Raw genomic sequence first — 9,735 nt, forward strand, 5'->3', positions numbered from 1 at the left:
TGTCTTGAAAACAATTGGCAATTATTTTCATCTTAAATAAATAATAAACTTTATAATAAACCAAAAAACAAAAGACAAATATATTAACACAATTAACATAATAAATAACACTTTTGTATTTAACTTTGTTTTGACTTAAAAATTTCAAATAAATCTGTTAAATCATTAAGTTTTAATGCAATCTAAATGTGTTAAAACAAGAACACCATTGATGTTACGAGACAAAATAAAAATTATTGAATTAAGGGATCCTTATCAAAATACACAGAAAGTAATCTAAGTTGTCGGACAACAACTGAAAATAGTAATTTCTCCAAAGCAAGTTTATCATTTGCGTTCAATTTCTAAAGAAACATTGATAATTTTTTTATTTTCGTATAAACGACAAAGAAAACCACAGAACCTGGAACTTGAGGAAGCAATGATCAATTGGTTTCATGAAGTTCGTAAAGCGGGAATACCAATTGATTATTATATGTTGTCAAGGAAAATATACTTTTTAAGAGAATGCAAATACATTCATAGTATTATTTCAAAATAAAATTTTCTTGTTTATCTATTTTTATTATAATTATAATATTTTATTTATTTTAATCAAAAATGTTCTATTAAAAATATAATAAAACATGGTTTTTTTATTATTTTAATTAACTTTTTAACTTAGTGACAAATTAATCGAATTATTACCATTTTTGGGTTTTTAAATTGAAATAACCAAAAAAAGCAAACACATAAATCTTTTTTATTTTTTTTCTATTATTCGATATAAGGGCTTCCTCTTATTTTTTCCCTTATATTACAATACACATTTTCCCTCTTTTTGAATAAGTGAAATTATATTTAAAAACGTATTTTTTTAAAGCATTTTAAATCAAAAACATTTTTAAAGAAAAATAACGATGTTTTTTAAGTGTTAATTGACCAGATAATTCGCACAATTCTTTACAGTAATTTTAACATTTTCTGTATTTCCAGTCAATTTAATCAAATTTTCACATGACTGCAAATGGACCTTTTTGATGTTTTTACCTAAAATTATTTCTACAAGTTTTTTGCACTTTTTTACAATTAAATTTTCAACATTGTCATTACAAATCATTTTTTCACATTTTGCCCAACTTACGCTTTCTTTCTTCTTTGACGCCATATAAGTATCTGTCAATTTTTTTTCAACAGTTTCATTTTTCTTTATAACAACGACATTATTTCCACCACTTATCGTTTTAAAATAAACGTTTTCTAATTCAACAATTTCTGTTGTCTTGCTAAGTGTTAGTTGTATGGCGTCATACACGCGTTTTGCTTTTAAAATCAACTTTTTGGCTGGGAATGCTCCACATTCGACATATTGTGGTTTTTCATATAATTTCAAGACAAAAGTATCATCGAGATGTGAAATTGCGCTCGACATTACACTCATGTAGTTTCTGTAAAACGGTGGATCATAATTGTATTTATAAACATTTTCACATTTTTTAACATTTCCAACAACTTGTACAAATTCAAATTCGTAGTTATCGGTTATCATATCGTTTTTCTTTTCTTCACACTGTTGTTCTTTGTAAAGTAAATATATTCTGGATGAAGTCACTATATCTACATCTTTACACACCAATTCGAACTTGTCAACACTTTTTATACTGACACGCCTTGCCTTTTCAACAACAACTTTTTTATTTTCAAAATAGAGTCAATATTAATGTCAATATCAATACCCAGGAAGACTTGGTATATTCTCAATGTTGTAAAATAAGATTTTTTTAATTTTTCCGTTTTTGAACAAAACAGTTATGGTGGATGTTTGTTTGTGATCTTTTTCTCTTCTGAAAACATCCTTTAACATTTGTGTATGTGCGGTTATAGGAAGATTTATAAATTGAGCCAATGATGTGACATCAATATAAACTTTTCCTTTAAAATCTGCGTAAATGCGTGAATTTTGAATATTACTAAAACATTCTTTGACAACTTTGGAATATGTTGAACTTTTGTTAGTATCTTCAAAATTCATGTTAGCACAATTGTTACAGTTTATCAACGCGTATTCACAATTGCTCATCAGAAAACCAGTCGAGAAATTCAAATTCAACTTTTTAAAAATTAAATTTTGTATTACAATGTTTTGACAATACGATATATTTATAACTTGTAATTCTGCGTGTGTCAACCCGACAACTCTAATTTCTTTTGAATTTTGTATTTGAAAATAATCAACTCTCTTTAATATTTCAAACGAAATATTAGTGGAATCTGTACATTTCACGTACCCACCAATAAAATGGGTGAATTCAAAATTTTTGCAATTTTCAATATTTAAATTCGACAGTGAAATTTTGTCAAGTTTTATATCTACAATATTAATAATATTTAATGTTTTGATGTTGTGCCCAATAATACGAAAATTATTAATCACATCGTCAAGTAAAATCAATGGAGAAGTCAGTGGAATTCTCCTGAATGTTATTAACACTTCATCTTTTAGTTCATTATATCCAACAATTGCTTTGTTGATTTCTTCTTTTTCTTCCATTTCTTTTTCTGATTCATTTTCTTGTTCATTTTCATCCTCTTCTTCATCCAAATCATCACGTATTGGGTCTCTTACCATTCCAACAAATCGTCCTCGTCTTCTCCCACGAAAGTTGCCCAATTCATTTTCTTTTCTGTCGATTTGTTGATCAAACCGTTTTTTGGAATCTTTTGTTAGTTCCACCCAGTTGTTAAAGTTGTGTTCATTTCGTAAAAATAAAAAACTTGTTCTCAAATTTCTTTCGAATTTAAAATTGAGATAATCCAATCCCTTTGTGTTTGTTATAGAAACTTCTCCAAGAAATCTTGTTGCATCCAAAACAGCACAATTGCCAATATTAATATCACAACACTCATATACTTTAACGTGTTGACATTTTAGTCTTGATATTACTGTGTCAAATTTTTCAGAAATTAGCGTTAGTAACACACAACGTTCAACAAACAATGATATATTTAATTCTTGGTATTTTTTAACTCGTTTGACTTTTTCATGAGCTTGATGTTCTTTTTCTTCACTGGTTTTATGCATTTGTATTGAGTTGTTATCCAACGAATCAGTAAGTTCATCTTCTTCTGTATGTTCAGGCAAATTTCCATCTAAAATGTCCACAAGTTTGGAGAGAAAAAAGTATTCAGTGCAATTCACAAAACTCACATTTTGAATATTTGGAAGAAGTAACACTTTTTGAATTAACTCCTCGTTTCTTAAGCGCAAATTTATTCGCACACTTTTCAGATTAAAAAAATTTGGAGTTAAAATATTCATATCGAAAAGTGTTAAAATGTTGTATTTTTCAATTTTTGGTATTGCAACAGGTTCCATTTTTTTGTGTCTACTGACAAATCCAAGTCGAACAATCGACTTATTTTCAGTATTATCTACAAGGCGAATTTTACTAACTTTCGAAAGAAGGCTATGTGGAAATTCCAACATAAAATTGACACATTGAAGTGTCTCCATTTTGGGAAACGCAATTTCAAAAAAATTGAGTATTTTTCTGAAACATTTTTCACGTTGTTCAATGGTCAAAAGAAACGTTTGGTCTGAAACATCAATGAAGGGGTTGATGTAAAGCGATTTAAAACAAGACTGACACTTTTTGTTTATATGTACAAACGTTGTGAGAGAGTCCACTGTGTTAATATAGAGTGATACATTCATCAAATAAACCGTTTCCAACTTAGTCATTGGAAAAATTTATTTAAGTTATTTATTAGATCACCTCACATAATTTACAATTTAAAAATTAACAATTTTTACTATAGTATTACTATTCCAACAAAGTTTTTAAATAAAAAAATCATTTTTAAAACATAATCGCATAAACCTCATAGTTCAGTTTTTCTGTTTTTTGCATAAAACTGTGTTTTTTGCTTTTTTTTATAATAAAAGTATTAATTTTTTCTATCATTTATAGTTTTTTATATTTAGAAAATCACATAAGGGTAAATATTACATCTTTATAATAATTTAATATTCTTTTGCATTTGTTTTATAATAATAGTATATGTAAACTGGTTTTCAAAAGTCGGTACTGGGGTGTCCCGATTTTTTGCATTTATTTTGTTTATTATTTTTGGGAATAGTTTTTTTGTAATAAATTCGCTTATTTTTTCCAAGTAAAAAAGAGAAAAACAGTCTTCAAAAAATATTTTTTACTTAAAGAAATTTTAAGCATTAAAAAATTCCATATAAAATTTGAATTAACGGGATTTTTGTTTTTGAAATACACGTGAATGATCCCAAAAGTGCATTTTATTATAAAAAGCTGATAAATTTAATGCCAAAAATTTTCAAAGTCGAGTCTTCATTTATAATAATAAAATAAATAACAAGCGCTAAAGTATCGCGTAATATCGATATACTGATGGTGTTGTCACAACAATGACTGAAATATCAAAACACAAAATTATTAATTGTTTGCTCTTATTTATTTTTTCTTTAAAACTCGTTATTTCATTTTCTTTTGTTTAAAGAACAAAACCACATGTTTGTTTTTAATTAAAATGAAAAACTAACGAAACTGATATTTAGTTACAAATTGACACAAACAACAACATCTCAATTTATTAACGTGTTTATCGTTGTAAGATTTGACCAACAACGTTGAGTTTGTGTTGTGAAGTATCGAGTTGTGGTCAAATCAAATAACGGGATCGGGTTTTTTGGAAAAGGCTGGCTAATATTCCAATATTTTCCCGAATTTGTACGAAAATAATTGAACGGGATTGGTATTTTTTTCAAAATTAAGTCGGTACTTTCGATTTTTTGTTTTTTTGTTTTTTAGGAAAAATAAAAAATAAAAAACGGGACTTTAGGAAGTTTTAAAAATACGACAGTACAGACTTTTGAACTACAGTTTATTATTTGTTCTTTAAATGTTGTGGAATATTAAAAACAAAAAGCAAATCTATTACAGTAAAAATTCTATCGGTGTGTGGTTTTGATCAATCAAAAGAGGCCTACACACAGATATAATATAATGATTTCCCACATATTTGGCACCAAAACCCGCAAAAATAGTGTCAATTGCAATTTTGTTTTAATTTTAAAAGAGTAAAGACTTGGTAATAAAAACTTAAAAAGAGAAAATTTATCAAACAAAAATAAATTCAAAAAATAAGAGAAGAAAAGCAGAAAATGCTCCCCAAAAAATATTAAACTTTAAATGAAAAAAAAAATGCACCGACTTCCACACACCAATCACAAGAGCACGCTTGTGATTGGTGTGATGACAGAATTGATATCACAAAACTTAACAATTTCAGCAAGGACGTCACAGATATTTTCGACACATGCAGACAATAAGCCTTCAAAGACTTGGCGTGCTCATTCAAGTCTTTGAGAACGAGGCATCAATGACATCACATTGCAATTTGCTTGGAAAGGTTGGGTTGTTTGGTATCTTACTCGCACTACGTGGAGTCTCACAGTTGAAGTTACGTTTGACATAAATGCATATGGGATATTAAATGTATCGGCTGAAAACGAGACGACATGGAAGAAGACTATCAAAGGAACAGGTTTACAAGATGGTTGCAGACGCAAAAGAGTTCAAGGTGGAGGACGAGATGATGACTTTTGAGGCTAAAAATCGACTCTCACCTTCTGCTACCGTGTAATAACACAGTAAACGAGCAAAATTTTCCAAGGTTATCAACAAAAGACAATGCAGCAATCGAGGATAATGTCAAAGACGTACTTGAGTTGTAAATTGACAAGAACCAATCCGCATTTAAAGTCCACGTGTTTATACAAAAACACAATGCGTTGTTCTTATTCTAAACAATTAAACAATTTAAAAAATTCACAATATTATTTTATGTTTACACATGTCACGTTTTTTTTCATAAAAAAACAAAAATATATTTTGTCATTTTTCTAGATTGTGGATAGTTTTACAAATTTCATTATTTTTTAGTTTTTTTGCCAGAAATTAAAAAAGAAAAGAAAAAAAATTACATACCTTGGGTAGTGTAGTCGAAACCGATTCCGGAATCGGCTTTTCTTGAAACATTTGGGAAATATTTTTGATTCCCGAATCAGAAGTTTTAGGAATCAATAAAAAAATATTTGGGGAATTTTATTTTTTTTTTATCAAATTCCCGAACCGATTCCGGAATCACCAGTATTATATTAAAAATTTATTAATAAGCAAACTAAAAAAATAACAACTTTGTTTTAATATTAAAATTGATAGATTTGTATAATAATATCTTTGTAAGTGTTTTATCCATTTGTATCACTATTCAACAAGAAATCAATTTTTATATTATATTGGATATAAGTATGTAAGTTTTAATTCTGTGTTAAAATTGTTCATTGCAATAATAATTATTTTTTTGATTTAATTTATAATCAGTGTTATTACATGTATTTACATTACAAAAAAACATGTTATATTATTGTTGTTTATTTTAATGAGAATTTAGTAATTTACAAAGTAACATTTTAATCAAATGCTGTAATACCATTATAAAAAGTTTTTTTAAATAAAGTTTTTTACATTTCTTAATAATATTTATTAATGTAGTTGAAATACATTATTTTATTTTTATTGTAGATAACTTTAAAAACCCAACTTTACTTGATAAAAATCATCATAAAATAATCATCATTTGTATATATTTACAGATGGACAAAAAACATAATCATTTTTCAATTACTTCGACTTGATTTTCTTGATTTCAATTATATTAATATAATTAAAAGTACTGTACTATTAACTATGAATGCTGAATATACCCATTTGATACTTTTTTGTTCGAAGGGGTAATAAGTATTAAACTTCCTTTGTTTTAATATTAATACAGTCAAAGGCGCCTATTTGTCGGTTTTACAACACAAAAACGAGCTTATTTGTCGGTTTTTAAAGAATTTTGTGGAACTTTCCATAATTACATTTTTGTTGTTTTAAAAATATGTTTTTTATTTTAGATTCTATATATCTTTCAATTTAAAATAAAAAGGATAAATGACATAATATTACCAAATATAAAACAACAATTTAATATAAATTTCCAGAAAACAAACACTTTACAAAAACGTGATGTGTTAATTAGAACAACTGATGTGGTTGAAGTTATTGTGATTATTTCAAAATATTAAAATGAGATAACAAAAATAAATAAGTAACTGTTTCAAACACACATTGTTTCAAATAGAGCTTTGCTGCAATACAATAGTTTGAATTGGATATCTACACACTTGATTTGTATTGCAGAGTATCAATGACAGCAGAAGATAGAGTTCAAACAATAAAAGTGTTTGTTTCAACTTCGTATAAAAATGTCGATTTATTTTGCCATATCAAGAAACAAAAAAATATATGAATAAATAACGGTTTTTATAATGCAATTAGAAAAAAATGTTTAATAATTCATATTGCTTTGTTGATTGAAACATATTAGATAATTTTTACAATTATTTACTAAATCTTCTAAGAACGAGTAGAAGCCATTTTAATTAACTATTCTGTTAAAGTTCAAGTTTCCAGAATAAAAAACATATTTGTCGGTTTTGCATTTTAATTGGTCATTTAACCGACAAATAGAGAAACCGACAAATTAGCGCCTTTGACTGTAACTATTAAAACAGTAAAAAGTTGTATTAATACAGAAGTGTTTTTTATCCAAACCTTATCAACAAAAGTTTTAAATTACAATGTTGATATTGGTGTAATTAAACATTTAAATTATGTCCGTTTTGTGATTATTATAATTAAAACAAATTGTTATAAAATTTCACAAATTTTATTCAATGATCAAGAATTTGTTTATAATAAACTTCTTCTATTTAACAGAAAAACAAATAGAGAATTATATTTATTGTAATACATCTGTTTTTAAATTAATACGTTTAAAATTGCTTTTGTATATTGACATCTTTGTTGTTTAAACAGTTTAAAATAATATAACAAGAGCCAAAAAAATTCAACTGTAAAAGTCCAACAATTAAATAAATATAGAATGAACATTTAATTATATACAATTATTTTCAATATATAAGAGGTTAAACAAAAATATAATATGTAATTTAAATATTTATTTTGTTATTTAAATCTAACTCAACACTTTTTAATAAAATATAAATATTTGGAATTTTTGCACAATAAAGTAGAAGATGCACTTTTTTAATTTAAAAAAATTCCACATTTTGTATATTTAAAACAATACAAATATAAAATGATTGTCAATTGATTATTTAAAGTAATATATTTCAATGACTTCACATAGTCAATAATGTTTATAAATAAATACAAATTAATGAATTTTAATTCATAATATAATTTAAATTACTTATTATAATCCCAAATAAATATCTTATTTAAATATCATGTTAACTTACACATAAGTAACTGTGTATTTACAAACAAAAAAAGATTATTTCAACTTATTTTAAACAAGTGTAAGCTTATTTTTGTCAAATTGATGATATTAAGCAGTTATCCTCCATTGAATTATTATTACTATGTATTTATTTAAACGGTTGTTGTTTTCACTTTTTTTAATTTAAAGTGTGAGCTAAATTTTTGGAACATAAGATATCGATTATATTAAAAACAATTCTTTAAAATCACAAGTTGATTAATTTCTTTGTAAAACCTACATCTATCGTTTACACGAAATCAAAAACATAATATGTTCACATGATAACTGTTACAGGCTGATTCTGTAAATTATATTATAATAATAATACAAATCAAATTAACACGAAGTTATATAATTGATAATAATTGATATTTACAAATAAAAAAATAGTTGTTATGGGTTTAAAGAAATTTACTCAGAATTACTAATTTAACAAAATAAAAACGTTCACATTTCATTGATATTAACAAACAAATTTAAAACTAAATAATGAATGTCTATTTAAATTAATTTTAATTTCAGCAATGTAATAATAATGATTTATCTAAATAATTATTAAATTTGATTATTAATTATTCATTGTTTGAAATTTTTTTATTATGTTTTATTTAAAATAATACATTTAATGTCATTATTGTAACATTTAAAATGCAAACAAACAAACTTCTTTGTTTTTATTGTGTAACCAAGTTGTTTCTACATTTATTGTTTAAAATAACATAGTTTTTGTTAAAATGCTACCATTTAAATATTAAACAATTTTAATTATGAAGTTACCTTTTTACCAAAATAATTTATTAAATATTATTTATATATACAGTAAAACCTCCCAAGAGCGGTACCTCTGATAAGCGGGTTCTTTCAAGAAAGGGCATTTTAAGATTGAAACTTAAAATATAGTTCTTTATCGAAAGGTTTTTAAGGTTTGATTGGCTAAAAATGCCTGCTCTTGAGAACAAGTATACCACACTTTCCCATTCTTGAGAGGTTTTACTTTATATAGAAGTCAGAATGTTAAAAAATATAATTTATTTGAATGTTTGTTTAAATTAATATAAGATGATATTTTATACAATTCACTATAAACTGTTATGCTAAAAGACGTAATACAAATTTGAGAATGTATCATTAAAGGTGTTTAGACATGCACAACAAACCAATGTTTAAAATGGTCATTTTTTAAAATTGTTTGATTGAATTTTTATAATAATTAATTACTATTTTTGATATTTTAAATAATATAAATAATAAAAAGCAAAATACAAACATATATAATTATAAATTTTATTTTTTGAAATTATAAAAAGAATGATTTGACATCATAATTTATAA

Source organism: Entamoeba invadens, assembly GCF_000330505.1.
Source record: "Entamoeba invadens IP1 unplaced genomic scaffold scaff_1105074725361, whole genome shotgun sequence".
NCBI lineage: Eukaryota > Evosea > Mastigamoebida > Endamoebidae > Entamoeba > Entamoeba invadens.